Raw genomic sequence first — 18,770 nt, 5'->3', positions numbered from 1 at the left:
AATGTGGCACAGGTAGTCTCTCAGTCTAGTCTTTTCTAGACTTTATAACCCATACACCCTGTTTATTCATTCTTTTGGGGCACTCATCTCATTTTATATTATAGCTATTTGTGTATTTGCATAGTATCTCTTACTACATTGTAAGCCCCAGGTGAGTAGGAACTTTTTCTTTCTTTTTCTCTCAGCAATTTAGCAGACAGAAAATGTTGATTGAAAATAATTAAAATTATTAGTTATCATTAATTTAGTGAAACTTGTAACACTTTCTTCCTATGAAGTTTAATTCCTATAATGCAAATTAACCACACAGAAGGATAACAAAACTTATGTCTTTCAGAGATGTAGCTGCATGTACATAAGTTGTCCTGGGTAACTGGTGCTGCCTTTCTCCCGTGCTGTCTTTATGATATCATAAAACTTCTGCATGAAGTGAGCCCAGACAGAGATGGCTTAGCAGAGGCATTGATGGATTCTACTCTAGCAGGCCTAGGTTATATATCCCCTCCCTCCCTTTTGGTTATTTCTTTTAGGTGAAAAATTTTCAACATTTCAAATACTGTATTTTAAATTTTAAGGGAAAAGCTAATTTGTGTAAATTCAGTATAAGTTTATAATGTAAGAAGTAAATGTTACTATCTCTGTTTGTTCCTTTTCCTGTAGAATGAGGATGATTAAAAGAGAAGAGGTGGGCCAGGGATTTAGCTTAGTGGTTCCGCCGCCTGCCCCACAAGCACAAGGACCCGAGTTCGATTTCCGGTATCAAAAAATAAATAAATAGAAGAGGTGAAGCTGGTGCAGTGGCATATGCCTGCAATCCCAGCACTCTGGGAGGCTGAAGCAAGAGGGTGAAGCCTAGCTCGGGCAATTTATCAACTTTGTGAGACCTTGTCTCAAAGTAAAAAAGGGCTGGAGATGTAGCGCAGTCCAAAGGACTGGGTTCAATCCCCAACACCAAGGGAAGGAGGAGGATTAAATTCTATTCACATTTTTAAAAAACCATTTTCGTTAATTTAATGTGAACTGACTGCTAGTATATTTTGCATTGATGTATTGCCAGTTATTAAAATGATGCCTTTGTTGGTAAAAAATTGTGATTAGATTGTTCATTGACCTTTTAGCACACTAACCTTATGAAATTGCATCATGGTGATGCACGTGGAAATCATATTGAGCAATGATTTGCTACCATTTATAAAAGTTAAGTTTCTAACCCAGCCTAATAGCTTGAGTACAAAAGTGGCTTATTGGGCTTGTTTTGGTTCTCTAACTTCTGCTGCCTCGTGTGGCCTGCCTCCCACAGGTATTTTTTGAGTTAAGGTGAAGAAGCCCTGAGCTAGCAACCAGCCAGGCAGTGGTGGATGATGTAGACCCTGAGGCTGCCTGTGGAGCTTCCTTTCCAAGTCTTTTGGGTCTGAGGGATAACAGTGTACCTTATTTTGGGAAAGATAAGAAATTCTTGTGATGTTGCTTATTTTTAAAAAAATGCAGGCAGCTCAGGTTCAGTTTGATAGCTGTTTCAATCATTAGACATTTAAGCTTCAGCAGGTATAAAAATAATGGGTTCAGCACAGATGCAGGCCTTTTACCAGTCTCATTTTGCCTCTGTCAGTAGGGAGGATGTAGGAAGGAGAAGTAATTAATGTTTAGCAAGCACTTTGATATTTACACCCAGTGGCTGTAAACAGTTATTAAAAAGCCATCACACAGGTCAGAAAAGCAGGTTCAGTGGCGTGGTCAGGGCCAAAAAAGCTGGGTTTTTTGTAGCATCAAAGGAAGAAGTACACATGAAAATGTTATACTCCTTATGAAACATTTTGTTGTTAAAAGTGTAGAGTTAGGATTCTGTCTGCAGATTTCTGTACATTGCAGAACGTCACAAGAAACCCACAAAAGTTCTGTTTACAAATAGCAATATGATTATTTTGTGATCCGAGTAGTACATATACACTATGATAGATTCTAATTCTGTGTGATAAAGACTTGGAGGAGGGAGGGTTGTAGTGAGAAAACAGCAAGCACTGCAGTTCTTTTCACTGCTGGGTTTGCAGTGGGGTGGGGTGGGGCTTGTGGTTTCAAGTGATGAGAAAATGGTTGAACAGGGAGTCCTGGTTCTGATGGTCTTTCATCCTCAGCTTCGCTTCCATTGGATGAAATGAACTTGACATCACCTTTTCTTATATCCTTCGGACATTGTTTGACTTATGGCAAATCACCCCACATCTTTTTGGTTCACTTAAAAGTTTGAGGAATTGTTGGCTAGATGTTCCTTTGAGTTATGTCCGACAAAAATCCCCAAACCTATGATTGGGAGGCACAAGAAGTTGGTGAGAAAGACTTCAGTGTTTGTGTTGAAAATAGAGCTTTATAGTTAAAACAAATCTAAATTATGAGTGATTTGTCATTTTAATAGGATTTTACAAGGTACCTGGAATACGTCCAAGCATTTTAAGTATTTGCAGAAGTCAAGGTTTTGTTACTAACTGCTCCTGTTAGTTGTTTTGTAGCCTGTTTGAAAAAACTTCATTTCTGTTAGTGACTTTGTGCTCTGAAAATTGTGTACTAACCTAACAAGAGAAGCTAGTACACATTGGGCCAGTAATTTGGTGGCTGTGCTGTTAATTCTCTGAACAAAATTTATACTGTTTACTTCTTTAGAAATGCTTTGAAATTTTATCTGGCTGAAAAATCACATTTCTGGATTTGAAGACAACTCTGAGCAGAGAAAAACTTTACAAATCATGCATGACATATTTACAAATTCTTTGATAAAACTGTCTGTGAAGGTCTTGGGGTAATCATTTATTCCCGTATCCCCATATGTCACACATACCTTTTTTATCCTGGGGAGTAACCATATTGCATTATTTGTGATCCTTTGGAGTTGTATGAAATGATAATTTAACTTTTCAGATGTGGTTAATCTTCAGACTCTGCTTCTAACTACTAACATACATGGCATGACAGGCTTAAATGTTTCCAGGTGTGATTGAAGAACTTGAATGGGAAATACTTTTATATTATCTGGCCACTGTAATTTACTACCAAACTGCAATTTTGATGTCAGTAGTTGAAAAGTGTATTAACATGAACTCCACTTAAGACACATACTACTTTAACTGTCTTGAGATAGTTAAATGCTTTTTTAAAAAAATACAATTTAGAACCAGTTTTGCGTTCCAAATATTTGGATTTTTGCTAACTAAGCTGGTGTACATAATCCTTTTTTCCTTTTTAGTCAACTACAATTATAGCCAGAGTGTTCTCTTCTGTCCTATTTCCTGGTGCTAGAACTTTTGTTAGAACTTTTGCAGCCCCACTTGTATCCCTCCCCACATCCAGAGAGAAACCATCTCTTTCGTGCACTACACAGTTTGTCTTGTTTCCTGGTAATGGAGTCTCATTTTGTCCAAAAATATGACTCAGCGTTAATCAGTTCATTTGAGGGCCCATTTAATCTGTTGTTGGTGGTTTGGGCAGTAAAGCCCTTGGAGACCTAGAGGATTTGCTGGTTAATGGAATATATGGGGCAATGTTCACTTACATATCAGGCAGAGGGAGGAGCAAAATGCTGGGTGGAGGTAGCAGGGGAGGTGAGTTCAAACAAAGTCAGAAGGCTGACCTGGGGAGAGAACTGGCCCCTGCGTTAGCTAGCAAGGCAGATGGGGCTGCAGCTCTCACTGTGCCTTGCTCAGGGCTATCTTCTCAGGCTTGGTACCTGCCTTCAGACTTCAAGCCCAGTCCTGAACTTCAGTCATTCTTAAACCTTCCTCATCTCTGCCTGTTGTCTTCCATTCCCTACATTCCCAGTGTGCCACAGCTGCTCTAGCTTGATGTAACCCTAGCCCCATTCAGTGGGAGATGCCAGCAAGGTGGAGAGTATGTAGATTCCTGGCACCCTGAATTGGGATTCTGAGTTTTCTCATTGAGTTTTTTTATTCAGGCTGGTTAACTTCTGTAGAACTGTTAGTATAGTATAGTGCTCTACAACAGTACTGTACTGTATGTGGAATAAAAAGTCTTTGTTGCTGGTTAAGGGCGACACTGCATATGAGAACAGTGTTCCACATTGCAAACCATCATCCTAAAAGGAGGTTTGAAACATTTTTATCCTGTAGAATTTATATTGAATATCTTCTCTTTCTTAGTTTTTCTTAATCCTGAAACTGGAATGAAAACTTCACATAAGACTCAAATACTTAATGAATGAGAGGGTAGGGATCTTTTGCCTTTAAATTTGGAGCCAATTACCCATTTTAAGATGCTATAAATCAACTGATTACTTAAGGTTTTGGATCATTTTTGAAATGCTGATAGTTGTAGAAAGCTTTATCCATTTTAGTATTTTTAAATGACATTTTAGGAAGGATGTTAAATATGACAGAATGAAGTTTAACCACCAAAAAAAGACCTAAGTAGAAATTTTGCTCTAACTTTGTTTATAAAAACATAAAATTTAAAGGAATATTTGAATAAACTTCAGCTCCACTAGTGACCTTGTCCCATGAAAGTTGTTTACTAACCTATGGAGTTACTACTTATGGGCACTTACTAATGTATTTACTGTGACTGGCGAAATAATTCAAATTTATTGACCATGGGAGGATACTAAGTATTTATCTTTCTTTCCTAGTACTTGTAATGAAATAGAATGAAGTTAGAAACTGTTATTTTTGAAATACTATCTCATGTAATCTATCTAGGATATGGTTTATATTTTGTATGTGTTAAACAGCATGTTTACAATCTACATAAATTTTTCTGCTTGGTTAAAAAAATGTTCCAAATGAGATTTTCTAACTATGTAGGGGTGTGTGTGTGTGTGTGTGTGTGTGTGTGTGTGATCTACAAAGGTAGACAAATATATAATTTGTGGTCTAGAAACCCAAATAGAATAAAAAATCATATATTAATATTATAATGTGTTCTGGGACACTTGTGGTATATCTAGTATATTCTAAAATGTCTAAGGTTGGCAGTGGTTCAACATAGAAAATCTATGGTAAGCAAGTCAGCTTAGTATTAGGATAATCAAATTAAAAATGTGTTTGTAGATGTTGAATCAGTAAAAGAAGGTATTTCGATTTCCTTCAAAGTAATGATAATGTAGTATTAAACTATAATTGTCTTAACATGAAAATAATTTTATTTGAATTACTATAAACAGGAAGAACTCATGCAATACTTTTATGTTTTAAACTTTAGGAGAATAATTTATTGGATTATTTTGAATTTTATGAAAACTACAAAATTGACTTAAAAAGCTAATTTTAAAAAAGCTTTGATTTTCCTACAGCCCCTAAAGGACTGCTTTAGGGTTTTTGTTTTGTTTTGCGTTTTGTAAATTTTCAAAATATTGAAATTGATTTCATGAGTGTAGTTAATTTAAAAATATCTAGATATTTTGAATTTCACAACTACAAGCAACTTAATGCCATTCATTTGTCAAAACATAAATCATTTAGAATTGGTTGGGAAGTTTGTTTATATTGTTTCATGTGAAATATTAGGTCTATTGAATTTTGTAGTACTTACAACAGCAATCTTTTAAAAATGCTTTAAATTCTAACAATATTTCACAGACTTTTTAATTTTCTTAAGAGAAAAGAATCCCAGGAGCTTTAAAAAAAAATACAGGTTATATTCAGAAGTTAGTGTCACAGCAAAAGAGATCTGTATTGAGTTAAACGATTTTGTATGATCAGAATGTAGCATTTGCACAAAATGTTGATGAGAGAAACATGGTATTGAACATCTGTTATTAAATAGAATGTATTTGAGTATTAGAAAATTTGGCTTAAGGCCTCTTTTGTCCCTTCTGTGTCTGCCAGTATTGTGGAAAATCATGTACCTTATCCTTCATACTGTGTTATATGAGAAGTTAGAATTCTCTAATTAAAAGAGTATAAAACAAGCATGAAGCCAGCAAATACTATTTTAAGTACTAAGTAGAAGCATTTGTGATTGGTGTTTTCTTTGTTAAAACAAAGTTTATTAGTAATTAACAAAGCCGTTAAGCCCCCACATCATTGCAAGCCAGTTTTACTGACTTTTTAGTTATGGATAATTAAATTTGTGGTTATGTATGTGTATTGAGGAATGAACACAAAAATTGTTTGAGGCACCAGGCTTAATTAACTGTGCCTTTACAATTTTGACTATTTTCATAGAATTTAAAAGTGCCTATTTCTTTCTTTTACAAAAATTTGTATAGTGCTTACCATGGACCAGGCATTGTTCTGAGTGTTTTATTAATAGTAATTTATTTACTGAAAACCTGCCAGCAACACTCTGAAGCAGTTAGGCTCCTACAGCTAGTATGTGGAAATACCATATTCAGATCTTGTAGTTTTCCTCTAGAATTTGTGATTTTTGATACAGGGTTGCACAGTGTAGCTCAGGTGGCCTTGAACTCATTGTGTAGCTCACACTGGCCTCAAACTTGTGGCAATCCACCTGCCTCAGCTTCCCAAGTGCAAGGATTACAGAAGTGTGCCACTGTGCCTGGCTTAGTTTCTGATCTCAGTCATCCTCTGCTGCCTGTCCAAAAAAATCTCTTTGGGAAAGTTGAGTCCTAGTGAGGGGCCTTTCCTCTGTCAGACCATTTCCTCCCAAGCTCTCTCTAACCAGACAAGGGGTGCTGGGAGGGCTGTATTGGCAGGAGTGACTTCTCACAGTCATGGTGTTCTCCATGTTGGGATGGAAGGCAGTATGGTAGCTCATGACTGTGGGTGGCCCTGATCTGACTTTGAGAGAAGCTGTTTATAAATCCTCATGGTGGAGACTTTGCTGTATCCAAGGATAAATTCTGTCCTTTCGATAAATTTTTGTCCTTTAGATTGAGGGTTAAGAAAGAGACCTGTATTTAAGTTAATGGGAGAAACTAGGCGTAGGGAATGATGTAGTTTGGATCTGGATTTTGGTCCCCCAAAGTTTTGATGTGTTAAAGGCTCAACCCCCAGCTTGGTGCTTGCTACTGGGAGGTGGTAGAAACTTTAGAGGTGGGGCCTAATGGGAAGTCTTTAGGTCACTGAAGGACATGTTCTTGAAGGAGATTATGGGACCCAGGCCACCTCCCCCTTGCATCCTAGCCATAAGGTGAGCAGCTTTGTTCCCCCACACTCTGCTACCACAATGGTCTAACTTGCCACAGGTCCAAGGGAATGGGACCAACTGACTATGAGCTGAAACCTTCAAAAAACTATGAGCCTAAGCAACCTTTTTTTTCCACCTCTCCTCCTGCTCCCCCTTTTCTCCTTTGTTCTCTTCCTTCTTCTCTTCCTCCTTTTCTTCTCTTAGTAGGGTTTGAATCCAGAGCCTTTGAACTGAACTACACCTCCAGTTTTTTTATTTTTATTTTCAGACAGGCCCTTGGAATTTGTAATCCTGCCTTAGCTTCCCAGAGTGCTGGGATCACCATACCGATCTCTTTCTTTTTTATAAGTTGATTATATCAGGTATTTTGTTATAGTAATGGAAAGCTAACACAGGGAAGAAAGGAAAAGAGGCAGTGCTGTTACCTTATAGAAAATGTGAGCCCCAAATTTGACATCCAAGTGCCTGTTGTGTTAAAGGGACTGCTTTTCTCAAGACTGACTGCTTTGCTAGAATGCTCCAGAACAAGCAATAGCAGGAATTTATTTATTTGATTGGTGATTCTTCTAAGCAATATAGAGGAGGCAACATGTGTGGTTCTTTACACATACACATGTGTATGCATGTACATATGTATTACTCTTATAGTTACCAATATTTGGACCAGGTATTCAAAACTATCAATGAATGCATGTTGGCACTACTTTGTTTTATGAGTGGCTATAGGCCCGTGGTATTTTTATACCTGTAAAGCTGTCTCCATTATTATACATAAAGGGTACTTGTCTCTCATTTTCAGCTCCTTTGGAAGATGTCTTTATTTCCCTTTGAGGTATTTTTGTCTGCTTTTCTTATTATGTAGCTACAGAGTGACTTCTTAGTTACCTCAAAACCAGCCCTTCAGTTTTATATCTGTGTTCCTAGAGCACTATTGGTCACAATAGCCAAAACATAGAAACAGCCCAGATGTTCATCACTGGGTAGTGGATAAGTAGAATGTGCTATACACATATAATGGAACATTATTCAACCTTAGATCTGAAGGAAATTCTGATATTTAATGACATAAAACTTAAGTCACAAAATGACAAATGCTATATGATTCCATTCTTTTTTTTTTTTTTTAAATGATTCCGTTCTTAAGAAGTAGTACCTAGAGTAGTTGAATTCATAGAGGCAGAAAGTAAAAGTTACCATGGGTAGAGAGTAGAGGGTAGGAGGGAATGGGGAGTTGTTTGGTAGAGTTTCAGTTTTGCAAGATGAACACAATTCTGTAGATGGGTTGCATAACTGTGTGAATGTACTTAACAGTGGTAACTTACGTGTATTTTACCACAGTTAAGAAAAGAACCAACTTCTTCAAATTCCACGTAAAATCTGTTCAGCTCTTAGTGTAGTGCTTTAATCAACAGTCAAACACCTGGCCCTGTGGACAACTATTTTTGCTTTACTTTTTAGATAACACATTATGCTATCTGTGTGAATATGTTTATGGTAATTGAGAAAAAGTACATTGTGGAAGTTGGGGAAAGGGAAAGCAAGAATGAAAGGCAGTGTGAGCAGGGATTTTGGAGACAGTAATGGGTTGAAATGTGTCCAGAGTGGGTGAAGAAGTGCTCATGGTTTATTGAAAACAACTGACCTGACTAGAGTACAATAGATTGTAGGTGCCTGGCATTCTTTTGGTAATCCAAGTTTTATGATTTTACTTATGTTTTATTTCTCACCACATTTATCAGTTGGAGTATTTGATGGTTTCTACCAAGGATCTAGATACATTCTGTTTATTGGTATTTATTATAACCAATATAGTATTTCAAGGAAGACATTCTGTTATGAGCTATTAGAATATATACAGAGATCAAGCCTGAAACCCCTGCTCTTACGAGTTTCATAGACAAATAAGCAGTTAGAGATATGGACCAATGTAACTAAAATACAAGATAGAGTCTAATAAAAGTATAAAGAAAATTTTGTGGAAACACAAAATAGATTTACTTCTTAGAACTAAGAATCAGGGAAAGTAGAACCTGCAAAGAAGGGGTAGAGATAATGGGCATTATATGTAAGTCTGAGCTGAACACATGACATAGATATAGGAAGGCCAGGATGTTTCTGCTAGGGAAAGTAAAGAGCTCGTGTCATCAGAGAATCTGAATGCATCCTGGTCTTGCAACTTGTATATCTCTTAGCCAAAATGAGTAGGACCAGAAGTGTTGCAGGTTTTGGAAGATTTGCAATGGATAATGAGATATCTTGGGGATGGGACCAAGTCTAAACATGAAAGTCATTGATTTTTTTTTATATGGTTTGTACACATAGCCTGAAGATAATTTTGCCCAGTATTTTAAATAATCCTGTGCATGGAAACAAGGTTTTATGGTGTGAAGTTTTTGCACTTAGTGTCATGTTGGTGTTTGAAAAGTTTGAAGTTTGGAAGATTTTGGATTTTCAGATTAAAGATGCTCAACAAAGTATTTGGGGCTAGGTTATAAACAATATTGAGTTATGTTAAAGAGTCTGAACTTCATTATGCAAGCAGTTTGAAGAGTTTTTAGCTTTGGAAGAGTTATGAGCAGTCAGTTTTCATGATAAAAGCTATTTTACAGAAGAGTTAGGCAGTAGTGGTGGGTAGTGGATTGTAGACTGGTTAGCTGAGAGGCTATTGAAGAGTGGAAATAAGACCTGGATGAGAGCAGTAAGAGCAGCAACATGTAGAGGAAATGGCAAAAGAAAGGAGGGAAACATGGAAGGAAATTAACAAGTATATTTTATGTGCAAAGCGTTTATTGTATTGCACACTGGCCAGTGTCACCCACTCATAGAAAATAGGCATGCCATATTGTGCAGGTGAGGGGGGTGTTGTCGTAGAATGGCCTGGGCAAAGAATCTGGGCTAGAGCAAGCTGATGAGGATTCTGAATGGTATTTAGGACTGGCGAATTGACAAGTGTAGTAATGGTCACTGCCAGTGTGTTTTGATGTGGCTTTGTTGGCTGTGTCTTTGTTGGCTGTGTCCACAGTGTTCTCAAACTTTGCTGCCTTGGCACACTGGTGAACAGCAAATCCAGTGAAATTCTGTAAGTTTGTATAAACTTTTTGCTGTTGATGGATTTTTATGTTGTTCAGCAGTGCCTGAATGACACTGCAGTGGAGGAAGTTAATATTCACAGTGGCGTTGGACCAGGGGAGTGGGTGCTATTTCCAAGCAAGAGGCTTCACTCTCAGGAGAGCACCCAGGACTGCTTAGGACTGGCAGAGTTGGGAAGCCCTTCCACTTCAGTAGTGGTACAGAATTGAAGGGTGTAGGGGTGATGCAGCCATGGGGTGCCTTGATAGCACTAACACTCAGATATACATGTGATTATTCTGACTATTTAGGATGTGGCTCAGTTTACACTTGAGTTAATTCATTCAAGTTTACCAGTAAAAAAGTGGTCTTTTAAGTAGCTGAAAATAATTGGTCCAGCCAGCTCTTGATAAAGGCTGTAACCAAGTGTTGGGATGGATAAAGGTTAGGTGAAGAGAAAATGGACTTTGGATTAAGAAATATTGGGTTTGATTCCTTGCTTTGCCACTAGGTGGGAAATTATAGGCAAGTTATTTAAAACCTCAGTTGTCTCAGTTTCTTTGTAAAATAAAGGTAATAATATTTACCTCCTCAGGTCTGCTTTGGTGACTTGAGTTAATGATTAAAGTATAAGCACAGTGCTCTGTGAATAAATGATTAATTCTTCACCTTCACCATGTGAGGACTGGAATGCTTTACTCCTCTTTCTGTATGAAGCAGCCCTGTCCCAGCATTCCTAAAGCATGCATTTCTCTGAACTCTGGACTCCTGGAGTTTGGTCTTTAAAGACTAAATATACTTAAGAGTCATCAGCGCAAGAAAGTAAATGTTGGTCACATGAGTTATTTAAACAGGTAACTAATTTGATGTGAGGGTCAGAATTTGTGGTTAAGATCTGTTTAAATTGCAATATATCTTATACATATTCACATACATTATAAAATATCTTTTAAAAAAAGTTCCACCTTCCCCCAAAACAACTACTACAAAATTTGTAACTAAAGTAGAGGAAATTTTGTCAGACTTTCCTATCAGCTTTCACAAAGAAGGATTAATTTTTCTATTTAAAGTCATGGATAAGTTGGGAAAAAATTCTGTGCAACAGCATTCTTGAAAGACTCAGAAATTTAATCATATTGTAATATAGTACTCTGCAACATACTCAAGTATAAGTGGTTTTCTTTTCATTATTACGCATAGTTTTAAACCTGCTTACAAATAATGGCCATTTTAATTGACAGTGGACTAAACTTGGCACAGATATTCTCTGCTCAAACACAAGTGTAAGCTTTTTTAACTAGAAAAAAAATTATTTGCTTTAAAGAAAAATTCCTAGAGATTTAAAAAATGTAGAGAATATTAGCTACAAGCAATTGTGTGGGCTTTTCCCCCAGTTCCAGTTACTATTTACTATATACTTGTGTTTTTAGTAAAATAGTTAATTTACAAGTCTTAAAATGGTTTGTATCATCACATAGTGACTGCTTTTCATAAATACTGTTTTTGAAACCCTAATAAAGGGGTCCATGTAACATGAATATAAAAGAAAATCTTGTTATCCTTAAGAAGACTTCACACTTAACATTTTCAGTGTCTGTATAATGTAAGTCATGGTTTATTGTTTAAAACTATACTTTGTGTAAAAACTGCACTTAGTCATACTGCCTTTGTTGGGACTGTAACATCGTAATGCTTTTATTTTGTTCACAATACAATTGATTACTGCTTGACTGAGTATGAGATTTTCCTTTAGAAAATTTAAATGTGAGCATTTAGACATAAAGCTTAAATGAAAATTAAAGCTCAGCTTAAAATGAACTTGCTAGAAGTGTAACTTACTTTGATTTCTCTGGTAGTAGGCAATGTAATGCTCAAGAAAATAAAGATCTAAAGTAACATCAAAATGTTATACTTCAAAAAAGTTGGGCACAAATGAATGTATAGAATTAATTTTAGATGTTTTAGCTTAAACAGTGAATATCTGTTACTTTAAGTCATGAATTCTTAGTCAACTGAAGAAAAATGTAAAAACACTTGTGTAATTTGTGTGGTTGTAGTAGTTTTTCAAATTATTTTTAAATTTTCAGTAGATTTTATACTTGAGGACCTAGAATTTTGAATTAAGTTTAAAAGCCCGTAAAAGCTGGAGTAAGATTACCGCTATTGTGACTTTGACCCCTATAGGTAGATTTCTTTCCCCTGTAGATTAGTTATACCTGTTCTTGAACTTTATAAATGAATTATGTAGATGTACTCGTTTTGTGTCAGGCTTTTTTTTGCTGAGCATTACATCTGTGGTATCTACTCATCTTGTAGCATATAGTTCTTTCTTTACACTGCTGTGTAGAACATGTTCCATTTTGTGAACTCACTAAAATTTATCCTGTTGATGAATGTTTGAGTCATTTCCAGCTTTGGCCATTATGAATAAAGGCTCTCTGAACTACCGTATGTGTTTTTAGTGGATATAAACTTCCTAAAATTGTTGTGCCTTGGGGGTAATGTATGCTAAGCTCAAAATCAGTATAGCCAGTCTTCTGTGTCTATGGATTCTACCAAGTGTGGATAAAAAAATATTTGAAACAAAACAAAACCGTATCTGTACTAAACATGTGCAGACTTTTTCTTTGTCGTTATTCCCCTAAATAATACAGTACATAGCACATAATATTGGTTAGGTATTATAAGTAATTTAGAGATGATTTAAAGTATATAGAAAAATGGGTATAGGTTATATGCAAATACTATACCATTTCGTATGAGGAACCTGAGCACCTGCAGATTTTGGTATTCATAAGGGTCTTGGAATCATTCCCCCTCAGACATCAAGGGACAGTGGTACCATCTAGGTGGCTTACCAATTTATCATCAATAGTGTATGATGATTCTAGTTGCTCCACAGTGTCATTACTTGCTATTGCCTGTCCAATTTCTCCCTTTCTTTTATATTTTAATTGGTAAGGTATCTAGTTTGATATCAGGAAAATGCAAATTAAAAGCTATATTTTAAGATATAAATATGTTTAATATGAAAAGTATGTTCCTATTCATATATAGAGATTGATAGGTTTATCATGTTCTTGAATAATGATCAGGTTTCTTTTTCCTCCTAATCCTTAGCCTTGATTGCTGGTTTGATTACTGATTATTTTAATAAAGCTTTTCCTGTGCTGTTCTATTGGAACAGAGTATATTTATCAAAACTCTAGAAATCACTTGCTTAATTTAGAATTTTATTTAAGGAAATTAAGATGGTAAAGTCTTCTTGTTGCTTTTTTTGTGTGATTTGCTGTACTGTGTACTGGGGATCAAACCCTGGCCATTGCATGTGCATGGTAATTGTTGCACCACCTGGTTACATCCCCACCTTCAAGATGGTAGTTTTTTATTCAAGGAATCAAATTTGTAAAGGACAACTACAAAATAATTCTGAGAGGACTAGACAAATAATCAGGAATGTCACAGATTTACAGTATAGAAACATACAAATTTTCTTGTAAAAGAACTCAGTGAAGACCTTTACAACTAAAAAATCCAGGGTGGTTTTTTAGTTGTTTATTAATTGAAATATAACAGTTACATATAATCTGTGGGGCTTTAAGCTGAAATGTGATTCATCAGATGGTTTACATAATCTCATAGTTATTCTGGTAAGTTCTTATTTTTCAAAGTGCTGTACACACTACACGTGTTTGACTTCTTATATGTGCTAATTAGTCAGGCGGTCTCATCTGAAACTAATGTATAATAGTACTAGGTTGTATAACTTGCTGTACCAGTTTTACAGTGTTTTTGTTTTGCTCAAAGTAGATGAAAGGTTTATTTAAGTGTGGCCACACTGGCTACTGCATTCCTGGTGATCTTGGTAGGTTAATGACAATCTTTGTCATAGAAATCAGGAAATGTGGGTTGAGCCACTGGGATGCATGTAGCCACTTCATTAAAATGCTGCTTCCCAAAGGACTGGGGATTGTTGGAAGAAGCTAGTAGGTAATGCAGCTTTAAAGTAAGTAAGTCAGTCTGTCTGTCCATCTCTCTATCTGTAATTCATATCTCTCATTCTATATTTTTAAGCTTTGTTAACACGTGAATGTTCAGTTCTATTATCCACTGTGTGATTGCTTTCTCTATTAAGAGTACAAACTGCTTTGAAAATCCAGGTAAGTTTTTTTTCCATAGTAAAGTAAGTTTTGTTTTAGTTGGAGTGTTGGGAAGATAGTAATTGTGATTGTACTGCTGCTTTGTTCAACTGGTTGGGTTTTAACTGAATTGACTTTGTCAGTATTTTGATTTATGCTACCATTTTTTTTTAACTAAACAGGATGGGTTGAAAAGTTGCTTAAAAAAGATACTGTGAGGGCCAGGGATTTAGCTCAGTGGTTTCGCCACCTGCTGCGCAAGCGCAAGGACCTGAGTTCGATCTCCGGTACCAAAAAAAAAAAAAAAAAAAAAAATACTTGTGAAATACAATCAGTAAAAGGAGTTTGGGGATTTGAAGAAGCTTTGGACAATATTTAAAGGGATTATAATATATAATGGGTTTTATAGCAATGTTAGGGCTTCTCACAAATGTGTGAATGTAGGTAAACATTTATGAGGAGAATAAGTAATTTTGCTTTTTGTTGGGTATTCTGTTACCAGGCGTACTTTATTTCAGGGATTTCCCTTAGTAACCATTATTCAAAATGCAAGTGAGTACATGGCAAGATTGTTGCTCATTTCAAGATTGTTCATGTGTGTCTGTCATGTGTGTCTATATTGAAAGAGGTGACACAAATATTAATCTCTTTGAGAAGACTTCAAGAATATATATACTCTTTTAATGGGAATTGAAAACTTCAAAGTTAAACAAGGAATGCTTCAGCAGAGACAGTGGAGTGGGTTAGTTGATCGTAAAGGGCTATTTGGACAGGAATGAATGAGATACTAATTGTCCTGAAGAGGAATATCTAGAGATACCCAGTAGTAAATTATTTATTAGAACCACAGGAAGGTAGCTGAGGTCTTCTATATTTTTAAAGGCTATTTCTGCCTTTTATAAGTTAGTATTTAGGGACTACCTCCAATAAACTTTATGATCTAGAACCAGTAAATATCATACTGCCTTTTCTGTTCCACCTTTTATGCACCCAGAATGATCAGTGAGGGTTAAGAAAGAGGTTAGAGCTACTAGTATGTTTAGAAGTGGATCTGCATGATGAGCAAGGGCACTTCACTAGCTTTCATGCTCAAAAGGTTCTTGATCTCCATTCATAAGTAATGGAAGAAATTAAAATTTTGCTGTCAGTTTTCCTTGTGAATTTTCCTTTTACATATTTCATTAAAGACATGTTTTCCAAATTAAGTTCTCTGTGCAATTCTAGGAATTACAGCCCCCCCGCCCCCCCGTGTGTGTGTGTGTGTGTGCGCGCGCGCGCGTGCATGTGCGTGTGTAAAGCAGAGGCCAGTTTTTCATGGCTTTACCTGCATTGATTTTAGTATTGTCCCCATTTTGAATAAACAGCAGTGAAATGAATGTAACCTTTTATGTATATGTGACAGAAGTTCATAGGGATAAGAGTGTGAGTGCTTTTTAAGTCTATATACACAGACTCACATTTTGTATTATAAGCACTAGGCTATTTTGAAAGTAGTACTGCACTGAACTAAATCATAGGTACTAGGAAGAATTGAGAAAAGTAGCATTAAGAATGTAGGAGTTTCGGTGGAAGTCTGTTAAACCTTAACCCACGTTAGGCTTGTCTTGCCAGTTATGGGAAGTGAGTAGTAAGTAGTACAGGCTGGTTTCTGGTGGCTCCATCTGAATGTCTCTGCTATTAGAATGGTAGGTGTGTCCCAGGGAGAGCAGTCACCTGCTTAGAATGTTGGTTGTCATGGCCTCCATTTATGAGGTGATGAGGTGGAGGTGAGGAAGATTTGGCCAGAAAGACCAGAATGCCAGGCCAAGTCAAAGGGCCACCCATGTTACTGATTCTGGCTGAGAACTAAGTTTCATTTTAGCCTCTATGAAGAATAGAGAAGAGTCTGAAAAGTAGCAGTGAAAACTGTAGTTAGGATCTAATATTCTACTTACCAAGGTAATAAAATGATTGAATGAGTTACTGCTCTTTATTAATTAGGTGGTATTGGTTCCCTGAAAATCACTTTGGCTTTATGTATCAAAAGCCTTACAGTGGATCCTATCTTTTAACCTATGAATGCCTGGGAAATAAGGATAGATCCATATGAAAATTTTGATACGACAATTCCCATCATGCAGTTTCTGTAAAGAGCCAGTGGAAACAGTACTGTGAAACAAGGAAGAAATGACCAGGTAAATGATGGCACATTCTTGTGGTAGCAACAGCAGTAGTTGTAAGGGAAAATAGCTCAATAGTAAATTGCCATATAGAATTATGTTAGATCATATTTAAACGAAAATGGATAGAAAAACTTACGAAAGAAATGAAGCAAATGCGTATTTTACCTGAAATATAGCCAGAAATTGCTTCTTGGGGAAGGGCAGTGAACAGTCCTCCTTTTTTTTTTTACCCCCACTTTTCTCTATTTTTCTAATCTTTTCCGATAAATAATATTTTATAATCTTAGGAAATTTTGAAAGGAACAGAGTGAATGATAACTTCACTAAAGGGAAAAAGGTAGAACTGACTTCGTTTGAAAGAACTGCTTCAGATAGGAGGCCAAGTTTGAAAACTGAAAAGCTAACATCTCTGGAGTAAGTTCCAGGGATGGCAGCATCTTCTTGGAATGAATAAGAAAAGTATTAATTTTTAAAAATTTGATCTCTATATGTTCATCCTGTATGGGTAAGGATACTATTACTTTTTTACACCTGGCACCTGGTAATTAATTCATAGAAAATGAGTGAACAAATGTTCAGAACATTTTGGACACAAATTGACAAGATCAACCTCCCTGTATCCTTTTGGAGTGAAATAGCATAAATGGATAAGATAGGCAAAATAGAACATTTGAGGTGGAATAATCACCAGCTTTCTTGGGGTATTTTGACTTAAAAATGTGTATCTGTGGGGCTGGGTATTTAGCTCAGTGGTGCCGCCGCCTGCCTCACAAGAGGAAGGTCCAGAGTTCGAGTCCTTGTACCAAAAAAAAAAGAATGTGTGTCCTTGGCACATGTATGTCAGTATTAAAAAGTATACCCCTTTATCATTTAAGACAGATTTGCAGTGGAAGAGAAGGGTCAGAAGTCAGCTAGTTAAGTTGGAATGTGGGACCAGTCATAGGTGGGGAAGGGCCTATGCTTAGGATGCAGAGCCCAAAGCTCTTCAGGGGAGCATATTCATCCTCCACCAATGAGCAAGAATGCTTTGGAAATGTTGTGTTAATTTAGTGTGTACTACTAACCTTCTGTGTATACATAGATAGTAGTCTGTAAATATTCGTCCCTTTTGGGGAGGCGTATTTATTTTAGTGTTTTACTGTTTTCTAGAGAACCCTGAAAGCAAGCTCATAGACTCATAATAAATGATAGAAAAGTTAAAGATAATTTCGTAGACAATATTGAGTGAGGCTATAACCTTATAATCAACAGTGATTTACCCACTATAGAAATAGTGGTCCCCTGTGAAAAATTATCAAAGAACTTAAAGTATCAAATAATGATTAAATTTTTATTATGAATTGTTAATGCATATTAATTGCACAAATTAATGGGTTTCACTGTGACATTCTCTAAAAGTGCTTAGCATGTTACAGCTCTGCCCCACTCTCTGATTTTTTTTTTTTAAACATAGCAAAACTTAGTGACTGAAAAAAGCTTTTCTAATTAACATTATTCACCAACCACCTTGCATGACCATTTTTAGCTAATCACTAAAATACATTTTCCTACACTGTTCTTCAGTTTCCTTTTGTTTGTCCCCTGTTTAGGTGATAAACACTTTGAGGGTGGAGATTCTTTGTGTTTGAGCATTGATACTTGTGGCAAGTTTCCAGTACCAGCTGGATATTCTATAGACTTCAGTAAATACGTACTGATTACTTGTTGAAAAATTTGATGCAGCCTCCCAGGGTGTTTAACTTAGTCTGAGTAGTTTATGTATTAGTTAAATCTGACTCAGTAATTGGCAGTCCTGGGGTTTCAGTTAATGATGGAATACCTGTTTACCTCTTCCAATGTCAGGTTATGTACCTGATAGGATCACAGAGTCTTATGACACAGCCTAACTCATGTGTGACAGAAGATACTATCTAGACTTTGTAGAACTCAGAAGAACAAGTATACAAAACTTTTTTTTTTAGTACTGGGAATGGAACCCCGGGCCTTGTTCATGCTAGACACATGTTCTACCACTTAGCCTTTTAAAGCAACTTCTATGAAATATTTCTGAAGGTCTTAAACATTCCACTTTTCTGGCCATCTTTGTAAAAGTTGCTTGAGCTCTTTCTTCAACAATGAATATAGTAATTACTGGCATTATCAAGCACTTACTATAGGTCAGACTCTTCTAGGTGCTTCAATATATTTTATTATTTATTCTCCTAAAAGCACAACACGATATGTTATTCCCACTTTGCAAATGAAGGAGGTAAGGCCAAGGGAAGTTAATTCACTTGCCTAGAATTACATATATGGTAAGTAGCAGAAG

General features: G+C 36.3%; 1 protein-coding gene across 16 annotated transcripts in view; it reads left to right on the top strand.

Annotated features, from left to right (window-relative positions):
- The window catches only part of Ncoa2 (nuclear receptor coactivator 2), a 279,931-nt gene that overhangs the window by 58,349 nt on the left and 202,812 nt on the right, over window positions 1-18,770 (top strand). Inside the window, exon 1 of one of the 16 annotated variants that reach the window (XM_087190441.1) lies at window positions 13,236-14,167. The exons of the other annotated variants lie outside the window; for them this stretch is intronic. The gene's annotated coding sequence lies outside the window, so the exon portion shown is untranslated. Of the gene's footprint in view, window positions 1-13,235; window positions 14,168-18,770 lie in introns of those variants that run through there. 16 annotated transcript variants of the gene reach the window in all.

The sequence above is a fragment of the Heterocephalus glaber genome, unplaced genomic scaffold (genome assembly GCF_053883595.1).
Source record: "Heterocephalus glaber isolate CG9 unplaced genomic scaffold, H.glaber_assembly_v1.0 deba00001553, whole genome shotgun sequence".
NCBI lineage: Eukaryota > Metazoa > Chordata > Mammalia > Rodentia > Bathyergidae > Heterocephalus > Heterocephalus glaber.
This window is presented reverse-complemented; position numbering and strand designations above follow the sequence as displayed.